Raw genomic sequence first — 12,096 nt, forward strand, 5'->3', positions numbered from 1 at the left:
TGAATTTTTTTCATTCAGTGAGTATTTGCTGATCCTGTACTGGGATCCTTTACTGAGACTCTTGAGATCCACCAGACAAACAGACAAGGACCCCTGCCCTCAGGGAGCTTGTATTTTTGCAGAGGGAGACAGACCATGCACCACGGACAGTAGTAATTTCGTGGTCTACCAGAAGGTGAAGAGTGATTTGGAAAATGAGAAAGTGGAGGGGAGGTCCAAGGTATCTAGAGTGCCTGGGGGGCAGCGGCGGGCCTCAGTGTTACTACGGAGGCCAGGGAAGGCATGAGGACATGGCATGTGAGCGACAGTTGGAGCGGGAGGTGAAGCTGGTCAGCTGGGGGACCACAGCTCCAAGCGAGCGGAGGGGCCAGCTGGAGCAAAGCCTGCAGTGGACGCGTGTGGGGCTCATGCAAAGATGGCCAGGGGGAGCAGTGTGGCTGGTGTCGAGGGAAGGGTGGGGAGAGGAAAGCACAGGGGTTAACTCAGAGAGGTAACGCTGAGTCACTGCAGTTAACCCAGGTGAGGTGGGAATGACATTTATGGCGCCAAATGGAGCGCGCTTGCATCAGGGATTCCCTCTCGGATCTCTGCTGCAAAGCTGAGCCCTTCTCCCAGCAGGGGACGTGTCATCCCTCCAGCCTGCAAAGGTCCTCTGCCGTTCCCCCTTCTCTTGCTAGGAGGCAGGACTCCACCCTCCTGCTCCAGACCTGTATCTGGCTGACGCCTGGATGCCTGTCTCAGAAGCCTCCTCACATTCAAAGTGTCCAGGGGGCTGTACTAAAAATGGAGTTTGTGGGATGGTGACCCCAGAGTTGTGCAGTGCACAAGCTTCCCAGCTGTACAGGAAGCCTCGATGTCTTCCCTCCACAGTCCCATCAAGTTCTGTGTTGGCTATGCCATTTCTCTGGGTGATAGAGTGTCTTAATCTCTCTCCTCCCAACGGCCTGTAAGCTCTTTGAGGACAAGATAGAGTCAGAATTCCATCCATGTCCCTGGTACCCAGGAAAGGGACTGAAATACTTGAGGCCTCAACAGCACTCTACATAATAAAATGAGCAAATTGGGCAATTACGATTGGATTTCTGCAACAGGCCAGATATCATGGCAGTGTTCTAGGAATTGGCCATAATTATGCAGAGTCACCGAAGGATGTGAATTCGCTGGAACGAGCTAGGAAATCATGGCATTGTCTTAGGGACCAGCTGGGTAATTGCACACGGAGCTCCCAGAGCCAGCTGGGTAATTACAGTAGAGTCCCTGGAATCCACTGGATAATTACCACGGAGTCACGGAATCAGCAGTAATAATAGAAGAGTCCCAAGTACAGACATCAGGGAAGGTCTGGAGACATCTTTGAGTGTCACAACTTGGGAGAGAGGAATCTCCTGGAACCTAGCAGGTGGAGGCCAGGGATGCTGCTAATAAGCGAAGCATCCTGAGATGCGCAGGGTGGCTCCCCACAGCAGAGAATCACCCAGTCCGGTCTTCGTTTGGGCTGCTGTAACAAGAATACCACATACGGGAGAATTTAAACCACAAACATTTATTTCTCACAGTTCTAGGGACTGGGAAGCCTGAAATCAGGGTGCCCGTGGGGTTGGGTTCTAGTGAGACGCCTCTTCCTGATTTCTTCACATGGTGCAGGGAAAACAGCCCCTCACCAGACACCGAATTGCTGGCGCCTTGATCTTGGACTTCCAGCCTCCAGAACTGAGGAATACATGTCCGCTGTTCATAAGCCACCTGGTGTATGGTATTTTGTTCTAGCAACCCGACAGACTACGACAGTGGCCAGTGAATGACAGTCCTGTGAACACACTGAGCCCTTATGGCAGGTTAGTGACCCCACCCATTCCAAGTCCTGGTTTACAAGCAACAGAAAACGACTGGCTGGTTTTGGCAGAGAAGGAATATATTGCCGTGATGTTGGGTAGCTCATGGAATCTCAGGTAGAACTAAAGAGTCAAGCCCCCCAAAATGGGCAGGAAACAAAGGGGCAAAGCATCCTGGCCTTAACTCCCTCGAGAGCAAGCTATCACCGCGTTGAGACTCCACGGTGGGTCGAGCCCAGAACCCATGCCCCTTACCTACCTGTGAGGCTGTGATTTATAATAAGAAATATGTATTTGGTCTTCACCCAGTTCCTGACACAGAGGTCCTAAAACCCTCCAAATGTCCTATGGGAGAACAATAAAAACGTCTTTTGTTATGTGAATAAGTGACTTTGGGAAAACCCCGAAGATGGTTGGAGGTAGAGTCAATCACCAGTGGCCAGTGAGTTCATCAAGCACAGCCACATAATGAAGCCTCCCTTAAAAGACCAAAAGGACAGGGCTTGGGGAGTTTCTGGGTTGGCCAACACCTGGAGATGCAGGGAGAGGGCATGCAAGCTCCATGCACTTTCCTGGTACCTGGCCGCGAGCATCTCTTCCATCTGGCTGTTGCTGAGTTGTATCCTTGTATAACAAACTGGTGATCGGGTAAGTAAAATGCTGTTCTGAGCTCTGTGAACTGCTCTTGCAAATTAGTCAAATCCAAGGAGGGGGGCTTGGGAACCTCTGATCTATATAGCAGACGGTCAGAAACCCAGGTGACGATGAGGACTTGGATTGGCCTCTGGGGGGAGGGGCAGTCCTGTGGGACGGAGTCGTCACCTGCGGGATCTGACCGGGCCTCCCGGTAGATGATGTCAGAATTGAGTTGAACTGTAGGACGTCAGCTGGTGTCGGAGAGTTGCGTGGTGGTGTGGAAAAGAATCTCAGAGGGTGGGGACAGCAAGCACCTGGGCTTCCCCGGAGGGAGGCAGAACACACTTCCCACTAGGACTGGGATTGACAGACACTTCTTTCCACGTAGGAAACGGTCCCTATGCAGAGAGCCAAAAATGGCAAATGTGCTCTGCATCACGGTGCATACCAATCAAGGTGATTCCTTAAATAAAACCTCTCTTCCCACACACTTTCTGCCACGTGCCCAAAGCTTTCCGTGACTGAAAGACATTGAGAAACCTGCGAGTGAGACAATTCGTATAGGTGGGGCGTTTTCCTCCGACATTTTGCCATGAGAAATGTTCAAACATACAGAAGAGTTGAAAGCATTTTTACGTGAATACCCGCATACGCAGCACCTAGCTTCAGCCGCTAACAAATTCCTCCACCTAGCTGTCCACCAGCCCGTCTTGGGTGTCTTGGGTGGATTTCAAAGGAAGTTGTGGACATTGGTACACTTCAGCCTGGACACTTACGCAAGCGCCTCCTTACCTAGAGTGCAAGCTTTGCCTGGAGTTCCTTTCTTTTTCTTTTGTGTTAAGGTTTGCATACAATGAAATGAAATGCACAGATCTTGAATATACTAGCGCTGAATTTTGACATATTAGATACCCAAACCCTATCAAGATATAGAATATAGCCATTGTCCCGGGAAAACGGGGGTTGCCAGGGGCTGGGGGAGAAGGGACCGGAGCTGGTGTTTCAAGGGGACAGTTTCAGTTTTAGAAGGTGAAAAAGTTCTGTGGTTGGATGGAAGTGGTGGTCGTTCCACAATGAGTGCATTTGATGCCACGAACACTTAAAATGGTTAAAATGGTAAATTTTATGGTACGTACATTTTACCACAATTGAAAAATTAAAAATTAAAAACAGCCTTGTGCAAACCAAGAAACAGACTTTGAACTACACAGAACAAACGGATGGTGACCAGAGGGGAGGTGGGTGGGGGTGTGGGGGAAACAGGTGATGGGGAGGAAGGAGGGCATCAGTCGTGATGAGCACCGGGAGCTGGGTGGAAGTGTTGAGTCACTGTGTTGTCCACCTGAAACAAGTATAATAACGCTGTATGTTAACTAGCTGGAATTTAAATAAAACCTTTTAAAAATCTAGCCTTATGAAGTGGGGATTATTTTTTGTTTGTTTTGTTTCTATTTCAAATTCTTATTTAAATTCTAGTTAGTTAATATACGGTGCAATATTGGTTTCTGGAATAGAATTCAGTGATTCATCCCTTCCATACAACACCCGGTGCTCATCCCAACAAGTGCCCTCCTTAATGCCCATCCCCCATCCAGCCCATCCCCCCGCCCACCTCCCTCCATCAGCCCTCAGTTTGTCTCTATTGTTAAGAGTCTCTTATGGTTTGTTTCCCTCTCTGTTTTTTTTTTTTTTTAAAGATTTTATTTATTTATTTGAGAGAGAGAGAATGAGAGAGAGCGCACATAAGAGAGGGGAGGGTCAGAGGGAGAAGCAGACTCCCTGCCGAGCAGGGAGCCCGATGCGGGACTCGATCCAGGGACTCCAGGATCATGACCTGAGCCGAAGGCAGTTGCTTAACCAACTGAGCCACCCAGGCGCCCTCCCTCTCTGTTTTTTTCCCCCTCTTCCTTTATGTTCAGCTGTTTTGTTTCTTAAATTCCACATGAGTGACATCATATGGTGTTTGTCTTTCTCGGACTGAATTATTTTGCTTAGTGTAACACCCTCTAGGTCCATCTACATTGTTGCAAATGGCAAGACTTCGTCCTTTTTGATGGCTGAGTAATATTCCATTGTATATATACATAACATTTTCTTTATCTGGAAGTGGGGATCATTAGCCTCATTTTGCTGCTAAGGAAAAAAAATCAAGGTCAGATCAGGGGTGTGTTTTCCATGGAGTCACAGATCTACACGGGGAGGGAGTCAGGATTCGAACTCATGTCTGTGTCCTCCAGGCTCATCCAACTTTCCTTCTCCATCCTCTTTGGCCAACATCCTAGGTAGTTGTAACAATAACAGCAGGATGATAGTGGTCGTGGTGTTTGTGGCCGTGAAAATAAAAATGATAAAGAAAATGCATTCTAGGGCGCCTGGGTGGCTCAGTTGGTTAAGCGACTGCCTTCGGCTCAGGTCATGATCCTGGAGTCCCAGGATCGAGTCCCGCATCGGGCTCCCTGCTCGGCAGGGAGTCTGCTTCTCCCTCTGACCCTCCCCCCTCTCATGTGCTCTCTCTCATTCTCTCTCTCAAATAAATAAATAAAATATTTTTTAAAAAAAAGAAAAAGAAAAAAAGAAAATGCATTCTACCCACACAATGGACAGTAAGTTGTAAACAGGAAGAAGGACTGAAACCTGTTTCGCTGTGGGTGCACCTCAAAACAGGATGCTAAAAATGGTTACTTTACGTTTTGTGAATTTCACCTCGTTAAGAAAAATAAGAGCTATCGTCTCCGGAAGTCCCTGGACTTATGAGGTGAGAACGGTCATCTGCATTTTTGGCAGTGGGTATTCTTAGTCCCGGGGTCACAAAGCTGGTAAGCGGCAGATCTGAGACCTGAGACCTGGCTGTCTGTCTGTCTGTCTCCCTTTAAAACTTGCCCCGTGGGGGCAGAGGAGGGCTGTGTGGCGAATTCAAAGTTTCCGCTTCCTCCACCAAACCAGCTCTGACTCCATTTCTCTGCTCAGTCCCATGAGCAAGGTTTCCTGCCTGGCAGGACTGTGTTGCAGCCCCTGCCCCACAAAAGACAGCAAATTCAAAGCAGGGAGAGCAAAAGAAAGGAAAAAGAGGGGAGAGAGAGAGAGAGAGAGAGAGAGTCCTCGAGTGCTTCTCTGCCTGCAAGCGCAGTTGAGGCGTACCTGCCCGGTGTCGCTCGGAAGGGATTGCAGGAGTCGTGGGTTATGCTGCCTTTTCTTGAGCTGGTGGCCAATCCCTGTCCCTCCCTGCCTGTCATGCTATAAAGAAAATGGTTTCATTTGGGCACACCTCCTGGAGCTCAGCGCATCCGCAGCGTCTGGGCCTGCACACCTGTCCTCGTGCCGGAGGCTGGAAGTCCAAGATCAAGGCGTTGCTACCGCTGATGTGTCTCCTTGGCTTGTAGACTGCAGTTGTCAGACTGCCATTCGTAACAAGAAATATGCATGCGGTCTTCACCTAAAGCCCCTGCTATTTCCCGAGGGACAAGAGCCACGAAGGTAATCGTTGCTGTGAAGAAGTGACGTCTGGATGGCTCCGCAGGGCAGAGGAGGGAGCTGGAGATGGGTTCCATTCCCCCAACAGACCCTGGGCACCCCTCCCACTTGCTTGTCCCTGGGTCACGTCCTTTTATAATAAACTGGTATAATGTTCCTCGGAGTTGTGTGAGCCACTCTAACAAATCAGTTGAACCAGGGGAGGGGGGTGCAGGAACCCAGGTCTACAGCCTGTGGGTAGATTGGAATCTGAGCTGTGGGTGGGGGGCGTCTTGTGGGACTGAGCCCCTAACCTGTGGGATCTGATGCTATGTCCACGTAGATAGTGTCGGAATTGACTTGACTTGGAAGATACCCAGCTGGTTGGTGGTGTGGGGGGAAACACATCAGAACTGCTGTCAGGGGGTGCCTGGGTGGCTCAGTCCGTTAAGCATCTGCCTTCGGCTCAGGTCATGATCCCGGGGTCCTGGGATCGAGCCCCGCATCGGGCTCCCTGCTCAGCGGGAAGCCTGCTTCTCCCTCTCCCACTCCCCCTGCTTCTCCCTCTCTCACTCCCTCTGCTTGTGTTCCCTCTCTCGCTGTCAAATAAATAAATAAAATCTTAAAAAAAAAAAAAGAACTGCTGTCAGAATCTGAGCCACCTCCTCCCCGTGTCCTCACGCGGTCTTCCCTCTGTTCCCTTTCTGTGTCTTAATCTCCTCTTCTTAGAAGGGCATCAGTCACGTCGGATTAGGACCCACCATGTGACCTCATTTAATGGAATTATCTCTTCAAAGACCCCGTCTCCAAATGCAGTCACTTCTGAGGCACTGGGGGGTTAGGACTGCAGACAAGAAGGTAGGGGGGACCCAGAGCAGCCTGGCACATGGTGTGTACTACCTCTCACCGTGAGGAATAAACCCAGCGTGTGCGACTCCAGGTGCGTTTTTGGTGGTCAGTGAGCAGCAGGAATAATTTGACTCTGAGGAAGGGAAGCAGAAATTCTTAGTGGGCAGAAGGAAAGGGGCGGTGGCTTCCCAAGGACTCAAAGAGGAGACTGGACAAAGTGAGGCCATGCCCCCCTCCCCACGCTTGTCAGCTCAGGCCTCCCCCAGGAGACAGGGAATGACTTTGGAAACCGGATGGATGTTTTAGTATTGAGTTCGGCTGGACTATTGACCCCCTGAAATTGGGACAGTTGGAAAACCCCAAAATGGCAAGAAAATCTGGAAGATCTGCTCCAGATATAGCCCTGGGGGAGGAAGAGGAGACTCAGACAGATGGTGTGTGAAGGCAGGGTGAGAAAGAATAAAGCTGTTTCCTGTTCACACCAGTGAGCCCAGACTTTTTTTTTTTTTTTTTACTATCCTATCATTTTTTTTTTTAATTTGGATTTTTTTTTAAGTAAAATTTTTATTTTAGATTAGTTTTAAGTTTACAGAAAAGTCGCAAGCCTGGTACAGAGAGTTCCCATATACCCTTCACCCGGTTTCCCCTGCAGTTACGTCTTGAATGGCTACAGTATGTTTGTCTCAGCTGATGAACCAATGTCAAGGTATTATTGTTAACAAACATCCACATTGTATCAGGATCTCCTTAGTTTTTTACCAAGTGTCCTTCTGAGCCCCTATCCCATCCAGGGGAACACATTATATTTGTCACCATGTCACTTCATGCTCCTCTGGGCTCTGACAGTTTCTCAGACTTTTCTAGTTCTTGATGAACTTGACAGTTTTGAGGAGCACCGGGTGGGTATTTTGTAGAATGTGCCTCAACTGAGGATTGACAGATGTTTTTCCCATAATTAGACGAGGGTCATGGGGAAGAAAACCACAGGGATAAGTACCGTTTTCAACACACCATATGGTGGGCATAATCAACATGCTAATGCTGGTCCTAATCCCTGGGAGGCAGTGTTGGTGAGGTTTCTCCATTACAAAGTTAGTCTCTTCCCCCAATTTTCATGCTATTCCATTTAGAAGGAAGCCATCATGCTCAGCCCAACCCAAAAAGTAGGGAGTTCTGTGCTCCATTTCCTTGAGGGTAGAATATCAACATAAATTATTTGGAACTCTTCTGCATGGGGCACTTGTCTATTTTCTCCCACTCATCACATTTATGACTTTATCCAATCACTTATTTATATCATTTTGGATCTATCGATATTTATTTCATGTTTGGGTTATAATCCAATACTACTTGATCTCTTCTGTCGCTCTAGTTATAGTCCTGCTCTTCTCAATATTTTGTAATGCAAATTTTCAAACATAAAAAAGTTGAAAAAACATTCCAGTGGGGGAAAAAACCCAAAGAATCCAATTATAAGATGGGCAAAGACGCTGAACAGACATCTTTCCAAAGAAGACATACAGACAGCCAATGGCTTCATGAAAAGACACACAACCTCACTCATCATAAGGGAAATGCAAATCAAAATCACAGTGAGATATCACCTCACACCTGTCAGAATGGCTCCTATCAAAACAGCCAAGAGACAACAAGTGTTGTTGGTGGGGATGTGGAGAAAAAGGAATCCCCCTGCACTGTTTGTGGGAATGCAAACTGGTGTAGCCACTGAGGAGAACAGTATGGAGGCTCCTCAAAAAATGAAACAGAAATGCCCATAATCCAGCAAATCCACCTTAGGTATTTATTGGAGGAGCACAAAACCACTAACTCAGAGAAATCCTGCCATTTGTGACAACATGGATGGACCTTGAGGGCATTATGCTAAATGAGATAAGTCAGATAGAAAAAGATAAATACTGTATGATCTTACTCATGTATAGAATCAAAACAAAACAAAAAAAACCCAAACACATAGATACAGAGAACAGATTGGGGGTTCCCCGGGGTGGGGGAGGGAGGAAAGGGGTGAAAGCTGCAGTTATAAGATGTATAAGTGCTGGGAATCTAAGTACAGCATGTGACTAGAATTAACTACCATATTGTATAGTTGAAAGTTGTTGAGAGAGATTTCGCCACACACACATACAAAATGTGACTACGTGAGGTCACGGATATGTTAATTGACCTTACCGTTTTGTAATATAGGCATGTATCAAATCGTTACGCTATATACCTTAAACCTACTCAGTGTTCTCTATCAATTATATCCCGGTACAGCTGGACAAAATGAGGAATATTACAGTGAATACCCAGATATTTGCCACCTAGATTCTACCATTAATATTTTATTACATATCTGTCCCTCCATCGATCCATCTTATTTTCTTTTTTGATCCATTTCAAAGGGAACTGAAGACCCACTACACTCCCCCACCCCGCCCAATTCCCCAATACTCGAGCATGCATAGGATTAGCTAGAGTTCTTATTTTCTTTCGAGGTAAAATTTGCAGTGAGATGCACAAATCTTAAGTGTAGCACAAATGCAGATCCCTGTGAAACCCAAACCCTAATCAAAATACAGAATGATGCCCTCACTCCAGCACCTTCCCAGTCAGCCCTGTCCCCGCCTTCCCAGCGGTAACCCTTGCTCTGATTACTGTTGATACCATAAATTAGCTTTTTTGTCTGTTCTAGAACACCATCCAAATGGACTCATACAATATATACTCAACCACTTTGTTAAGCTGGTGAGTATCCCTGAGTTTGAGCCCTGAGGAGTACATGCTGAACTCTTTAGCCAGGACCTGCTCTGGTCTTCCATCAAGAGAGGTAGGTCAGGAGGCCTTCCTGGAAGAGGTGTCATTGCTGCCTCTCTCTGGCTTCCTTCCTGCCTCTCCGGGCTGCTCCTCCGCAGCCTCTTTGTGGGTCCCTTCCTCCGCTTGCTGGTGCTGCTGAGCATCTGGCTAGACCAGAGCTTATGAATCAGCCAGCTCCAACCCACAGACAGGTTTTATTTGGCCCACACAGTATATTTTTTTTTTTTTGTATTTGAATTCGTTTTAACATTTAAGAGCTGAGGGATTTTGCTTTTAAAAATATCCAGATTTCTGTCTTCTCCTGGAAATTTGAAACATCTGGCAATGCTGCGTCCCTCTTCCCATATGGCAATCATTGGCTGAAACTAGAGAGGAAAAACCACGTTCTCTGAGCCCTACTCCACTGGGGGGTTCTCAGGCACTCCAGCCCTGAATTAACAGCTATAGAGCTTGAGATGGCATTGCAGTGGTATTCAGCCAAAAACCCTAGAAATGCTCAGGGACTACCCTGGGAAAACCATTTATCTTTCCCATGAGAAACAGACTCAGAGCAAGGGCAGGAGAAGGTCAAAGAGAACAAATTTCTATCAGACAGCATCTCAGCTCTCCCATGGACTGGGATGGATGCCTTGGGCTTAATCAGGGAAGGCCAGAAGCAATGTCCTAAAGAATGCAGACCTTCTGGGACCCAAACTGTATGTGAGGGAGACAGAGATGGACACAAGAGAAGGAGCCAGAGGGAGAAAGGGAGATTCAGTCACCAAACCTTTTTCTGAAGGGGAGTGAAAGGGAGTGGTGTGTGCCTGTCTGTGTGTATATGTCTGTCTGTTCATGCATGCACACATGCTGTGAGGAGGGGTGCAGGAGTAAAACACTGAGTGCCCCCCCCTCCACTGCCCCGGGAAGCCAATATAGTCTACTTCTACTTAGTAAGAATTACTCCTTTTCTAACACCAACCCAGATTGTTCTCTGGCATTCAAGATTAGTGTTTTTCAGATTGCAGGTTAAGACCCATTACCCAGTCATGAAAAACTTAGGTTGTGACCAGATTTTTATTTCCGAAATAGAATAAGCATAGAAGATATCTGAGAGCATTGTGCTTATTGGAGGTCAGTTTTGTTCATGAAACGTTTCACTTCAGATGTGTGTGTGCATGTGTGTGTGCACCAGATCACATTGTAAAATGTATTTCTCAGTGTGGTTGAAGTCCCACACCCTCAAATATCCATATTGGGGAGGGTGGACATAAGGCCAGATGGTGGGAGACTTGAAAGCAGGACTAAGAGGGTTTGTTTGACCTGATCCCATGGCTCTTTTTTTTTTTTTTTAAAGATTTTATTTCTTTATTTGACAGAGAGAGAGACACAGAAAGGGAACACAAGCAGGGGGAGTGGGAGAGGGAGAAGCAGGCTTCCCGTAGAGCAGGGAGCCCGATGCGGGGCTCGATCCCAGGACCCCGGGACCATGACCTGAGCCGAAGGCAGACGCTTAACGACTGAGCCACCCAGGTGCCCCTGATCCCATGGCTCTTGAGTCACTGAGTCACAACGACCACCTCACCCCACCCACAGATACATGAGCCCAGCTACACACATTATGGAATTTGGAATTCTTCTCCCCCTTAGCAAGTCCTGCTCGTTCTGCAAACATTGGCTGCAGACATGATGTGGAAGATTATCCAACAAGGGCTTTTAGGACAGGCTAATCTCACCTCTTTCCCCTCATTTTACAGATAGGGAAGCAGAGACTCTGAGATGGGAAGTCACTTGCCTGGGGTCACTTAGCACAACTCATGGCTTCTCATCTCAGGAAATTTGTCATCTCCAGGCCCCATGCATCCCATCTAGTTGGGGACAGTGGAGGACATGACTCCAGCCACTGGAGTTGGAATTGGAGATGGGCTGGAGAAGACTAGGGTAGAGAGGATGAGAGAGAGAGAGGGAGTGTGTGTGTGTGTGTGTGTGTGTGTGTGTGTGTGGTGAGGACAGCTATCCTCACTCTTCCGTGTCTCCATCCAGATACTCCCTCCAGTATCACACCACCATCATCATCACTCTCATTCCTATCAGCACCACCATCATCACCATAACCATCATCACCACCATCACCACCATCACCATCACCATCATCACCATCGCCATCACCACCACCATCATCACCATCACCACCATCATCACCACCACCATCATCACCACCACCATAACCACCATCATCACCATCACCATCACCACCATCATCACCACCACCATCATCACCACCATCATCACCATCATCACAACCATCATCACCATCATCACCATTATCACTACCATCACCACCACCACCATCACCATCATCATCCTCATCATCACCACCATCACCACCATCACTACCATCACCATCACCATCATCATCCTCACCATCATCCTCACCATCACCACCAACATCATCTCCATCATCATCACCATCACCACCATCATCACCACCCCATCATCACCACCATCATCACCATCACCACCATCACCATCATCT

The sequence above is a fragment of the Mirounga leonina genome, unplaced genomic scaffold (genome assembly GCF_011800145.1).
Source record: "Mirounga leonina isolate KUSES-001 unplaced genomic scaffold, KU_Mleo_1.0 Mir_376, whole genome shotgun sequence".
NCBI classification, from domain to species: Eukaryota; Metazoa; Chordata; class Mammalia; order Carnivora; family Phocidae; genus Mirounga; species Mirounga leonina.